This window comes from Liolophura sinensis, chromosome 7 (genome assembly GCF_032854445.1).
Source record: "Liolophura sinensis isolate JHLJ2023 chromosome 7, CUHK_Ljap_v2, whole genome shotgun sequence".
In the NCBI taxonomy this organism is placed as follows: domain Eukaryota; kingdom Metazoa; phylum Mollusca; class Polyplacophora; order Chitonida; family Chitonidae; genus Liolophura; species Liolophura sinensis.
The window spans coordinates 9,906,426-9,920,569 of NC_088301.1; positions in this window are offsets into that span (position 1 = coordinate 9,906,426).

Here is a 14,144-nt window from a genome sequence, read left to right on the forward strand (position 1 = left end):
CTAAATCCTTTCTTGGCCTTAATTTCTAATTATAATCTTATTATTTTGTAGGACAAGGACATGAGTAACAGAACACACGCAACTGTTGAAATTGTCCACCTAATGCCGCAGGACTAAGGTACAACGTAGTATAATTCAGGTGTACAGCACAGAGAGAAAACCAGAGTATGAGTATGATTATTTGCAAATGGTGACAGGTAACCGGTTAAATACGGCCTCTTGTCACTTTACTTAGGCTGTAGGGTTTTGTTCTAACTGTTTGTGTAATTGTTAAACAGCAGCAAATTACGCGCTTCCTGGCACCATGGCTTATGCAGAATTAGGTAACAATAATGGAGTGATGTTGACTGTAACTTCGTATCGCTATACCAAAATTTTAAATTTTTTCTGGCAAAAGCGGCGTTAAATTATTAATTACTTTTTACGTCGATAAAATACCCTTGGCTCTGGTATAACGTATATTTTCAAAGCGCGCAAATGGTGTGCTATTCTATACATGATAATTTTATACATCAGAAGTAGGAGGAGTTTTGCACGCTTGTCCATCCTATTTTCTTAATAAGGTCAATATAATACTCATGGGTTTATGTATGTGGGTATACTTGTATATGCTGTTTTATAAGGAATATGTTAAGGGGTTCTTGTATTTCCATTTAGTATAAACCAAGATATGTTAGAATACAAATATGTACATACCTGACATGAGGGGACGCTCAAAAACGTTGATTCTACGTTCAATGCAAATAATATACAAATTTCAAAAGCCTCTTGGACATGGATGGTGCATGTGTCTCCTGTGTAAAAGACGAAGGATTAACGCGGTATTGATGTTGAATATCCTTTGGTAGTATATATCCCTAAGCACAGAATCCTAGTCTCAACGCTTATCAATATGATTAAGGCGTACAGCATAGCGAGAGAGAGAGAGAGAGAGAGAGAGAGAGAGAGAGAGAGAGAGAACAAGAAAACAAGAGCAGCGACGACACACGTAACCGGTGAAATACTGCCTCTTGTCAATTTACCTCGGGGTATTATTCAAATTGTTCATGCAAATGCATAAATAGTAGCAAATTACACGCCGCCTAGCATCACCAAGAATGTTGGAAGTAATCTGGGTAGAGCTTGGGTGAAACCCACGACCATCCACAAGTTGCTGGCAGACTCTTCCACGTACTGCCGAAGCATAAGTTTGGATATAGACGTTTAAACTGGTTTTATGGCGTTTTATGCTGACAGCTGTTCTGAAATTCTCCTATTTTCAAAAATCAGTTTCAAAGTTATGGTGACCTGAAATCAGTATACGTTGATCTATAGTGCCTACTCAACTTTTCCACCCTTTGCTGTTCAAAAATGTTAAATGTTAAATAAAAGCTAAAGATTTATTCCACCAATATTCATTTCATTGAGTTAGAATTTCTTTATTTTATTTATTTGTTTGGTGTCTTAAGAATATTTCACTTGTACGACGACGGCCTGCATTTCGGTGGGAGGAAACTGGGTAGAGCTGGCCAGCTACAGGTTGTTGTCAGCCCAATAGACAGAGAGGAAGCCAGCATGAGGTGTACATAAACTCACAGTGGCTAATGGGTCACTGAGTTGCGCTAGAACGCTAATCACCAGGCCACGGAGGTTCCCCCGCACTCCCTTCCGGTGTTAGACAGACACCGAGATTACTAAATGAAGACCCAGCTGGACCAATAACTTCACATCAAAAAGTGAATGCGGCTTTCTGCATTCACAGAACAGTTTGACACTATTTTGAAAATTTTTGTGCCACGACAAAAAAACTATTGTCCATTTAATATTACATGGACATTAAACCATGCAAAGAATATCGAAGCCCTCAATCTGGCAAGTGAAAGAAGAGTTCAGTTATTGCTCTGATAAGATGCACGCTTCAGACCAGCCACGTATGTTGTGCTAATAGCTGCTAATGGCTTTCGCAAGACGGATTTTGTTTTTAACAAACCGAGATATATTATCACTTCGGTGACAGACAGTCCTGATGCGATGACATCTGCTTCCGAGACATTAGTTACAGTTTCTAAGCATCAAAACATTTATACAGAAGATGTCAACCGACACAAACCGCCAAAGAACTAAAAGTCTATAAAGTATAAAAATTAAGACGGATTCAAGTAAACAGAATCAGTTTATCAAAAGTTTTCAATGACGATTGAAAAACGCAAGGAATGCTCTATGCGAATAAATAAAATCAATATCCAACTGGTGAACCAAATTTGTACGTTGTCGATGATCATAGTATGTACCTTATTTGTGTTTTGACTGCAACTGTTCATATATCCAACATGGCGAGCTAGTCCAACACAGTTAGAGAGGTTCATGGACGGCAAAGTGTTAACTACCCTCTCAGAACTATTTACCTTTTTTCAAGGTCGTTTTGAGTATTTTTCAGATCTAACTGCCCTATAATAGTGCCATATTGAGTTTTTTTAAATATATAATTACCCTAGACCAAAATTAAAATATTGTTTGCTTGATGTCACAAGCCCTCTATGACAAAAGAGGTAGGTTGGTCTTTTTTTTGCAGAAGGGAAGAACAATCATAGAATGTTTTTCAAGTGATTGATCACAATGAAACTTCCTCAACATTGATCAGAATGCAGTACTAAATTATGTAACTCAATATCTGCAATTCTCAGAGTAAATATTCTTACATCATTACAATAAAATTAACAAGTGAACATTACTTAAACATTTTTATGAGTACACTTTAATTCAACAGTTTGTGCTAGAATTTTAGGTCATGTACAGAGGGGGAAAATCATGTGAAAATATAACCAAAATTCTGTCCAGCTGATACTTTTGACGGACTGAAGGGGAACCTCATGACCTAGTAGAAAAAATCTGTTTTGAGAAATTTGTTCCCAATTTCTTAAAATTCCCAATTTTAATTAAACTTTGTGAGACTTTGGGGATTCTTCATTCATGTGAAGGGATGAAACATTTACTCTGCCCACAATACATCACTCAATGTATCTGCTTGTGTGAATGTAGCAGAGTGTAAGTACCCAGCTCAGATCAGATCACCAGTTTTGACCTAATTTATACTGTCGAGAACATTTATACACGCGGAAGAGGAGAGCCAAAAATCATGTTTGTGTTACATGAAGATTAACGTATGGAAAACATATTCAGCTTTGTCTTTGTTTGTAAACTTTCCTGCATCTAAAATGCACCTGCCCTTTCTATTGCCACTACCATTGTTTCCACTTCACAACAATGTATCAGTAAACAGATTAACGCCAAACATAAAAGGGGCTCTGTTGGGGATTCTTTGATAACGTACATGAAATACGTTTAAAACAAAAATCTTCCGTTTTGATAATGTTACAGCAAGTTGCTATGATGTGGTAAGGTCTCAATTTGTCAGCGTGATTACACCAGTCATGACTGAATTAATTTAATCACAAAAAAATAAACTAGGGGATATACATAAGTGGGTTATGGATAAAGCTTGAGCAACAAGTCCTTGGAGGTATAGGTCTGTGTCCAGTTTTGTCTGTGATTGTAAACATTTCACGCCGGTTATAACCAAAGCCACAATTCTCACTAATTCAATTTCGCGAAATTAGATGTGTTTTTAAGGTATTGCGCGGGAAAAGGAATTGGATCACTGATAGTTTCCACATTTTGCCGTCGTAAAGACGCTGACACCTGCGATGTTCACAAGATTTAGAGGAACATTTTACAATGATTATCTCACAAAATAATTAATTTGGAAACACTATCAGTTCAGTTGGGTAATGAAAAATATGGCAACACTATTTTGTAGGTATCCAAATGGATACTGATGAAAACATTTCATAGGTAGACCTATCTATCTACGGGTATCGGATACGAGGAAATTTTATATCTGGAAAGAGCGCCCGTCACCTGTAAACAGAATGACATTTCAAACTATCGGCGACAAAAAAAAGAACAAGTAATTAAATGAAATGAAACAAAAAGATTTGGCATCTGTAAAAACACACACAAAAAAAGAATTTCGGTCGGGGCCTTTTTGAAGGGTCGGTAGGTTAATATCAAACATGAACTATTTTAATGTTAATCATATAGAATTTATAAGACAAGTAATATTACACCTTTCTAGAGGGTGACATGTGCCGGATTACATAGAAGTACGAAGAAGCCCGTGGTTGGCTCGTTGTCGGAAATACAACGGAGGCAGTGGCGCCAGCGCGTAGTCAAAATAAAATCCCAAAGCAATCTGAGAAGCCAATAACAATGGCCGGCGATCTTCAGATCACAATATGTGTCTTTTTAGAATTGAGTTTTACTGAAATATATTCAGTTTTTCCTCACCTTGTTGCACACTTTTCAGTTTTTTTCACTCCGTATTCAGTTTTTAAATCTCTTAAATTCCCCGTTACTTAAGGGCGACCTGTATTAACTGCTGAGTTATGAAGCCGCGCCCCAGATTCAATTCCCAGAACGACGTTTAACACAAACCATCGAAGACTTCAGAAATCATGTAAAGTACAGAATCATGCAAAGATATATACTTTCAATGATGTAGGAAATACGCAAGAAATGTTCTAGGCGAAGGAATGATATCAGTATTAAAATCAATACCATGCTAGTATACAAGGTGTCGATAATTCAAATGTTTATCTCACTTGCGCTTTGATTACAACTGTTCATATATCCAATGTGGCGATCTAATTCAACACGATGAATATACATCCCAAAGCCCAGAGTTATCCCGTTATTACTCAAGAGTGCCGGAGATTCTGTATTCTCTGTTCATATGTACTTACAAGAGAATTATACTCTTGTAAAACTTAAGAAACGAAGAGTGTAGGCAATTGATGGAATACATTTGACATACCCAGTTTCTGCAGTAATAACGTTGGTTGAAATTCTCACACAACAGACAATCTAATAAATGCTACAAGGCGATATATGTACACGCCATACGCAGGGCACCTCGGTATATTGTTGTCCATGTAAGGATAATTTACAAAGTTGAAACTATCCCTCTTGTCGTAATGTCGTCGAGACAGGAAACCGTTTTGGTCTTTGCACAAATACAGGTTTAGATAACATGTACCATCTGAAGAGTCGTAAAATGAATGTTTATCTTTGACAACCTTTGTTATGTATGGGTTATTTAAAGTTCGCAGCTAATCAGTATACCGTTTAATATATGTAAAATATCGAATCTGATTAAGATTACTTTCTTATAAAGAGCATCTATAGGTCAGTCAAAAGGGGGGAGGGGGCGGCATACGATGTACCAATCAGAGGGGGGGGGGGGATAGCATGTACCCATCGGAATACCTTTAGTTAAGTGCTGAACTTCTATCAAACAAGTATGTGTGAGGTCCAGGTATCCAGTGCAATGCACATACAAAACCCCCCACGAGTTCCTTCGCTGCCACATCTCAGTTACCACCTCAGCTCCGTTCCTACACGTCTGCTCACCACCATGAAAAAACTTAGATTCCATCAAATATACTTTTGTGCGCTGGATCCAGATATGAAATATGCCGAATTTTTTAAATTATTCATCCACGGAATACCGTTATGTATCTAATTTAGCAAATCGCGCGCGAGTGATGGCGTCCTCGGTCATCGCGCCCGACCCGCGCACAAGAACGGTCACCGCTCACAACCATGTAATGTATTTATTTACTTTATTTGATTGGTGTTTTACGCCGTACTCAAGAATATTTCACGTATACGACGGCGGCCAGCATTATGGTGGGAGAAAACCGGGCAGAGCCCGGGGGAAACCCACGACCATCTGCAGGTTGTCGGCAGGCCTTCCCACGTACGGCGGGAGAGGAAGGCAGCATGGACTGGACTTAGACTCATATCGACTATATTAATGTGAGACTGCTGAGTCATTGCGCTGCGCTGGAACGCTAACCACGACCTGTGCCGTCAGCCAACAATTCTGTCGTTAATGGTGTAAACATAATACATCAATGCATATATAAACAAACCACACAGCCTTTCAGATTATCGTAGACGTCTACATTGGTCGCATAAAATTGGAGCGCAGCCCGCTGAAAGGAATGGCAGGTGTTCCCCCGTAGAACCGAAGAGGACACCAACTTGGGCTGGAATTGAATGCACGGCCACCGCGTTGTTCTGAGGGCGTATCAGTCATGTTCTTTATGTATGCCGAAATCATACTTTAGAGCCAGATTTGCAGGTTATCGGACAGACTCGTGTTCACGTGTCAGTTCTATCATTTTGAATTAAATTAACGCTGAGAAGTGGGATTTCGTTTTACAATTATTTTCGAATAACTGCCAGATTACATTTCACCCTCATTTTTGCCACAAAACACAGAGCCATGATGTTTACGAGGGATCTAGGCCTCTATACAGTCAGTAAAGTTAAAAATCATTCATGTGTCCGCCAAAGTGTTCAGAAGGAAAGGGGAATATGAACAATCTCAGTGAACTTGTATGCGAATAACACAAACAAAACATTCTTGATATGCATCGCTATTGTGAAGTCGAATATGTCTCCAAAAAGGTTTCATTTGTGTGTATAGAACTGACTGACGTTAAAGTTAATATTAACAAATGTGTTCATATACCAAGTTATTTACCATATAGTACAGACATTTAGGCTATATGCAGGCATATCCTAATAGTTTTGAACTGTTCTGAGGTGGGGTTGCCTTGGTAGGGGAGTTGTTCTCTGTGTTTCGCATGATTTTGCTGTGTTTATTTCTGGGTGTGCCGGTCAGTTATGTAATAAAGACATTATACTGAATAATGCAGCTTTGTAAAACGCTTATTATAATAATATTATTCGTGTTATTCTTTATAATCCTACCACGTAAAACATTATTTTAAAATATTGCAGCCCTGAATGCATACCGCGTCTACGTGGCCATACTGTATGATATATGACATGGTATATTAACACACCTGCCAGTTATAATTACTGTGGAAGTTATTATAGTGCGTTTCCTTATTGGTTAGTGATAATTTGTAAGGAGTGGCCATCGATCGGTAAAATACAATGTGTGAATTATCACACCTCCTTTCTCAGTAAGGGTCGTGCACGCCGTGAACATCATTCGTGCAGACCTTTGGAAATTCGAATTCATCAGCGGAACCAGCGGCGCAGTAGTCCAATTTGATCAGATACTAGACCCGCGTACATCACGGATATATTCATTACGTTTGATTCGGTGAAACTCAGCAGTCACCAACGTCATAAGCAAAAGAGGACTGGCGGGCAGTACAAAAGGGTCATCCCTGGGAAGGAAAACAGTGAGTTATCTGTGATGGAAACTTTCTACCCAAACCGGCAACCTAAGCTATTTTTAGAAAACTACATTGGCAGTAAAACGCCAATGATTCATTGGCGGTAAACCCCCTTATCAGTTTGATTCATTTTATGAGTGTGTTATTCCTTTTGTATCGCAGTCGTGATGAATGCAGATCAGACAGTGTCCAACCACTCGAATGCGATATCAAATGACTCACGCATCCAAATACTGGCAGCGAGCATATCCATGACTGACCTAATCTTACCATTTTCAACGGGGAGTTGCATATCCATTTTCGGAACGTTAGGCAATTTTTTGTTCATGCTTTGCGTTTTCAAGGAGAAAAGACTACGGACTATGTCTAACTATATCATTGGTCATTTAGCCTTTGTAGACCTATTGGTTTGCTCTTTAGTTATCCCCTGGAGCCTCAGTGTGAAAGCAGGATCAACGTCTGTTATTTCTTCTAATATTCTATTAACACTGATCTATTTGCTTCCGCATCTATCTATGCAAACACAATGTCTTATCAGCTGCAACCGGTATTTTCTGATTACGAAGGGAGAATTTGTGTACAACAAGTGGTTCAGTAAAAAGCGTGTTATAGTGTACATTGCCGCAATGTGGGCATTCACTATAATAATTGTAGTAATTGTTACATGCTTAGTAGATAAGTCTAGGAAAACAGCCACTGAAGGCTTCAACACGACACTTGATACATCCGGAACAAATCGACTTCATCGATATGCTTTGATGCTAATGAGTGTAATATCCTTTACATTGGCTTGCGTGTTTTATGGAATGCTCATTAAGTTTGTACGTCGAAATGCATTAAGTTTAGATTTGACAAAAAGAAGAGAGACAAAATTGTCTGTGATTCTCTTTTTTCTTCTATGTCTTTATGGCGTATCTTTAATAGTTTCTCCAGTTGTGCTGTATGTAACGTCAAAAATTAAGAAATGTTCAACGAACGGTACCATATATGTTGTACAGCAATGTTTTACAGCTATATTGCAAATTAACTACTGCATCAACCCTGTTGTATATGGATTCAGAGTGAAATATTTTAAAGACGCTATGAAAGGCATGTTCCACACCTGCTGTGCTAACAGAATTGTCCCCACAGCTGAACCACCTATTCGCATCAGTGTTCTTCCCCAAGGAATGCACTAGAGAAGTGGTGCAGGGCAAACAACAGACCCGGGATCACAAAACGATTATAGACTTGAGTGAAAAGTTCATTCATTTAAATTTGTTATGTTTCTTTCTGTTATTTTGGCCCAACTTTGTTGTACAATAATTTACCCACAATTTACATTTTGAGGCAAAATTTTGACTTTTGTAATATAAAAAACAACAATTTAAAAGCAATTTGAAATGTTGACGTAAGTCTAAGATCACTTTGTGATCCGAGGCGTTGACGGTGTGAATTTATAGAACTAGAATAGCCTCTCAAATATAACAGGATATTCATGGAATCCAGATAAACTTGCCATTGCACCCTGATATTGCGTTTAACACGTTATCATTCCTTAAATAAGGAAGTGACATTTTTTGACTTATCAGATGTTGAAAACAGCACGTGTCGATAAAACTCTACTTTCCATACAATATCCTGTTAATGCGTATAAAATTTTAAAAAAATGAAAATATTTGCAATGATCTCGCTAACAGCAGTTTCTAAGATTCTAAATTTACCTTCACACTGGAGAATGCTGTTTGCATGATAATTAATTCACGTAGTACAACTTTCCTAATAAGAAAACGTATTTTCTTGCACAGTCTCATTTTTCTTTCATCGCACGTTGGTCTTGCAGGTAATCATAATTGTCTTAATTTATATCGTATACCAAACGTGTGTAGCCCCACACACGTCTTGGGATCGATTTCCACTCGTGCCAGTATTTCACTGGTCTCGTGATCAGTGTTGAGAATTATATCTATTCGATGAATTCCCTGACAATGATTACAATGTGTATAACAATAAGATAGTTGTCTACATCTATTTTACCTCAGTACAAGATACGTATCATTGATTTTTAACCTAGATAGTTTACCTCTCTGTAAGACGGACGCATGACGACAACACCGTCATGTGACCACGAGCAGCAACAACACTTCTGGGTACGTTACGCAAGCTGTCATCGCCGCAAGCAGTCTGTCGTTAGAAGTCAATCTGCATCAACGTGAGGCTATGCTAGGTCACCATTTTTACATCCAACCACAACAGTCAGCACTCCCGCATGTCTCCTTTATGCATTCTCAACATGGGCCTGTTTGAGAGATGTTTATGCCGTGTCATGACGGTGAACACCTTACCTGCAAGGCTTTCATTTCCGTGCAAGTTGTATTATGACGATGCCCATGGTGAATCATTACCTAGAAGATTTATTGAACTGTTATGTAGTCGTTTGAAAGTTGCTTTTGACCGTTTGTATTGTTTATTCTAGAGTTCTTGTATCTGTATTTGTTGGCGTGAAGAAAAAGTTTAAGAAATATGCTTTGTATTTCCTGTTGATGATGTATTTGGATTTATTTGTTTATTTTTTTGGCGGCCTAGTTGTTAGCGTGCAGATCCAGAAGCCTCACACACAAGCGATCGCTGTGAGTTCTAACACAGCTCATGCTGGATTCCTCGCCTTCGCATAAGCGAAATATTTTATTTATTTTATTATAATTTTAAACTATTTATTTGATTCATGTTTTACGCTGCGTTCAAGAATGTTTCACTTATATGACGGCGGCCAGCATTATTGTAGGAGAAAACTGGAGCCAGGGGAGAAAACCACGATCATCAGCATGTTGCCGGAAGACCACCCCACGTGCGACAAATAAAACAAGAGAAGACGTGGGGTCCAAAGGAGATCGGACCCACTATGACGCCAAATTCGTCGCAGTGGGATTGATACCCACTGCCAGAACTCGGAATGTACGAATGCGTGGTGCATTCCATTTTCGAATACAGCATTGTGAAAGAGGATCGCTCCACCGTCCTCTGTCTCTTCACAAAATATGTGCGATCGCCTCAAGGGTCCTAATCCCTTGTGCAAATACTATTACCACTCGGTGTCCACAGCCTATCACCTTACCAAGCGAGAGCGTTCCGCCACAGTCTAACCCGCTATGGTGGTGTCGTCCCTGTCCGCCTATATTACTTATCCTGCCGTCAGTTGTTGGTGTAAAATTGGGATAGAAGCCGTCTCTGAACAATGTTCCTTAGGATGTCCTTCCGTCATGATCCGTCGCCGCCTATGTACGACCTGTGTGAGAGGTCGAGCTCGCAAAAGAATGAAAAGAAAAAGATCCCACTACAGCACTGCTTCCATCCTTCATCAGCTGTACCACCAGCCCTATAACCTCGGCCAATATAGCGAGATGGTTAACTCCCTATCACATCAGCACAGATTCCCCGGGACACGTAGTCATAATTTTCAGAACTGCAGCATGCCGTCAGGCTTTTCCAAATATATGTTCCCAAGTTAAGTCCTGGTTACCCGAAAAGGAGAGTAACCGCGTCATCATGGGAAGGATCGACAATTAGTGGCAAGCACGCTTGCGAAAAGACACGATGGAAATCGTGAATTGGTGACGTGCACATACATTCTCTTGACAATCGCCTGCGTGGTTTCTATCCGCACCAAGACTGGCGCCAATCTCATTGATGCATTACAGACCATCTTCAAAATAATGTAAACAACAACAAAATATAGTTTCCCATAGAGATTACGGCCGATACAATACCAGTCAAAACACATGGAGTCTTAACGGCAAGATTCAGTTTCTCGTGAATTCCCATGTGAAAGATAACACTAGCATCCAATCGGTCGTACCCAAGACACACCGACGACTGTTTGTAGCCGACCTCGCCACAAGTCACACAGTTTCTTTGGTATGTGGCTGGTAGTAAAGTCAAATCCTTGCCGGGTGGTACGAATCCAGTTCTCGGGCCTTGACACAGTGACTTTCAGAGCAACGCTACCACCAGTGGAATTGGGATGAAAGTACGTCATGGCACAAAGAAACGATGAGCAATATAAGAGCGGAATAGAAGTCTCAAATGCAAAAACAGTGGCCGATGGAAAAAACTCTCACTCGCTATGTATTCGTGTCGCAAAACGGAGCTGTAAAAGCATCAACAGCGTCAACTTTCATGAAGTCCTAATATCTCTCGGTAGCAAAATCTCTAGTCTTGCAAAATCGACTTTTCCGAAATGGCGAAACAGACAATTATAGACAGCTAATTAAACCCTGTCAGCTGGAATATATATATATATACTCTCGAACAACATACCAGAATGTTCTAGTTTCGATGGACCGAAATAATTAACACATTTACAACAAATCGCAGTTGATTCTGGGAAGAACGACCTATTTACTCTGCAGAAAAAAAAACATATACATTGACAATGAGTATCCGAAAAGATCACTCGGGCTAAATATATAATGACCAGCTTTCACCTTGCAAACAGCCAAGATCTAGGTCAAAACCTGGTTAGCATCAAGCCGGCCGAGTCCACTCATAATGCATAACAATGAAATGGACACAGTGAATTACAGACGGGGTCACAAGAGGTGTGTCTGAATTCAATGGGACTGAATACCGGATTTACCTTTGGGGAAAAAAGGTAGAATAGTACCAAGGTATATTTATACAGTACACTGAGACTGTCAGCACTGTAACCATGTCAGAATGAGAAATATGTCTGCTGAGAATTATCGATAGCGACGTCGAGTCAAGAGCAAGCAAGCAAACAATCAGTGAATCAATATGCATGTGGTTATAATTTTAGACGAACATACTTGATTGATCTGAAGAATTCACATGTCCTTGATCACACACAGTCCCACCTACCATGAGTAAACAGTGCAATATGGACACGGGTAACAAACTTCCCGTTTGTTTGTTAATGACCAGGTGAATCAACCAAAAACTACGTTAGGGCTGCAAACCCATAAAAAAGAACAGTTTAATTGTTTATCGGAAATCTGATAATTTAAGCGGCGTCCTTTTGACAATGGTGTTCAGTTAAACGATTCTTGTCGTCACGATAGGTTTGTTCTCATAATGCGCTCACCAGGTTGCCGTTCTGTCACACTACTTTTAGATAGTTCAGCTACGGAGATGTAAAAGTGGAATGATGCGAAAAAAAAAACATTTTTGGAGGAAATAAAAAAAGTTTGTGCTCCAAGTTAAAAAGTCTCGGACCCGGGTTTAAAACTCTGGGCTCACACTATAAAAGTCGGGGCACATTTCTTATTATCAACGACAAAGCCTAATAAGAAGCAGATTTTAATGAGATTTGCGCTGTCAATGAAACAGAAAAAACACTCTGCATGTACTTATTTATTTATTTATTTGATTGGTGTATTATACCGTACTCAAGAATATTTCACTTATAGGAAAGCGGCCGGCATTATGGTGGGAGGAAACCGGTCTGAACCCTTGGGAAAACCACGACTATCCGCAAACCTTTGCACTTATGGCCGGAGAGAAAATCAGCATGGATTCACAGTGACGGCATTGGTGAGAGACTTCTGCGTCATTGCGCCGTGCTGGCGTCCTAACCCCCTTGGCCACAGAAGCTCCAATATAGCATAAAGATCCCCTAAATAAAAGACTTCTTTCTCAACCTCAACGGTCCTGCCAACCCAGGTGTGTACCATAAAACCTTCAGAAAGGATAAAGAACAAGAACTGAAGCTAAATATGTGAGACATTTGAATATACTTAATCCAGTCCGGGTGAACTCAGGCGAGCTACTGGCCTTTAGAGCACCAAGTCCATTTTGAGTAACGTTGTGACTTTACGTGACCAATGTAGACGTCTACGATAATCTGAAAGGCTGTGTGGTTTGTTTGTATATCCATTGATGTATTATTTGGTTGAATTATGTTTACACCATTAACGATAGAATTGTTGGCTGACGGCATAGGTCGTGGTTAGCGTTCCAGCGCAGCGCAATGACTCAGCAGTCTCCCATTAATATAGTCGATATGAGTCTAAGTCCAGTCCATGCTGCCTTCCTCTCCCGCCGTACGTGGGAAGGCCTGCCAACAATCTGCGCATGGTCGTGCGTTTTCCCCGGGCTCTGTCCGGTTTCCACCCACTATAATGCTGGTCGCCGATGTATACATGAAATATTCTTGATTATGGCCATCCCGCAGGTTGCTGGCAGACCTTATCAGGTACACCTGAGAGGAAGCCAGCATGAGCTGGACTTGAACTCACAGTGACCTCATTTATTGGAGAGACGCAATAAAAGTTCTAGGCTAATGAGTTTTATAAGTATGCAATCTGTGTAATATGCTATAGTTTATAGGTTGTCAATAATCAAAACATGTATCTCCGTACAGTTCATTCATGTAGAGATTACCGTCATAAGTATTATAATATCATCTGCAATCTTTATACTCTAGTCTGATGAATATAATCTTCATTCCTTACCCTCTAATGACTAATTTGATTCAGTCTGCAGTCATTTCTTTCTACGCTTTAAAGGTCATGCTTTCCATTGTTCTTAGGCCAGCTGAAACCCTGTACTACTGAGCGAGTTAACTTCTTGACTAACCGGATATCATCTGTAATCCCCATGTCCTACTTTTCTATCTTCTACTATGTAATTCACAATCCCAACTCTGTATATCTTGTACACCTTATCTTTTGCAACTAATAATCTGCAACCTTCAATCTCAAATTCTGAAAATGGTTTCTTGCGGGCTAATTTAACGTAGTCTACAAACCTTACCCTATGCACTCTAGAAAAAGCAACGTTTTTGCTTAATCTGATGAAATTTGCAATCCTTACTTCTTACTCATGTTAATGCTATCTCCATCATTAATATGGCATAATCTGCAACCGTTACATTCTACTCAGATAACGGCT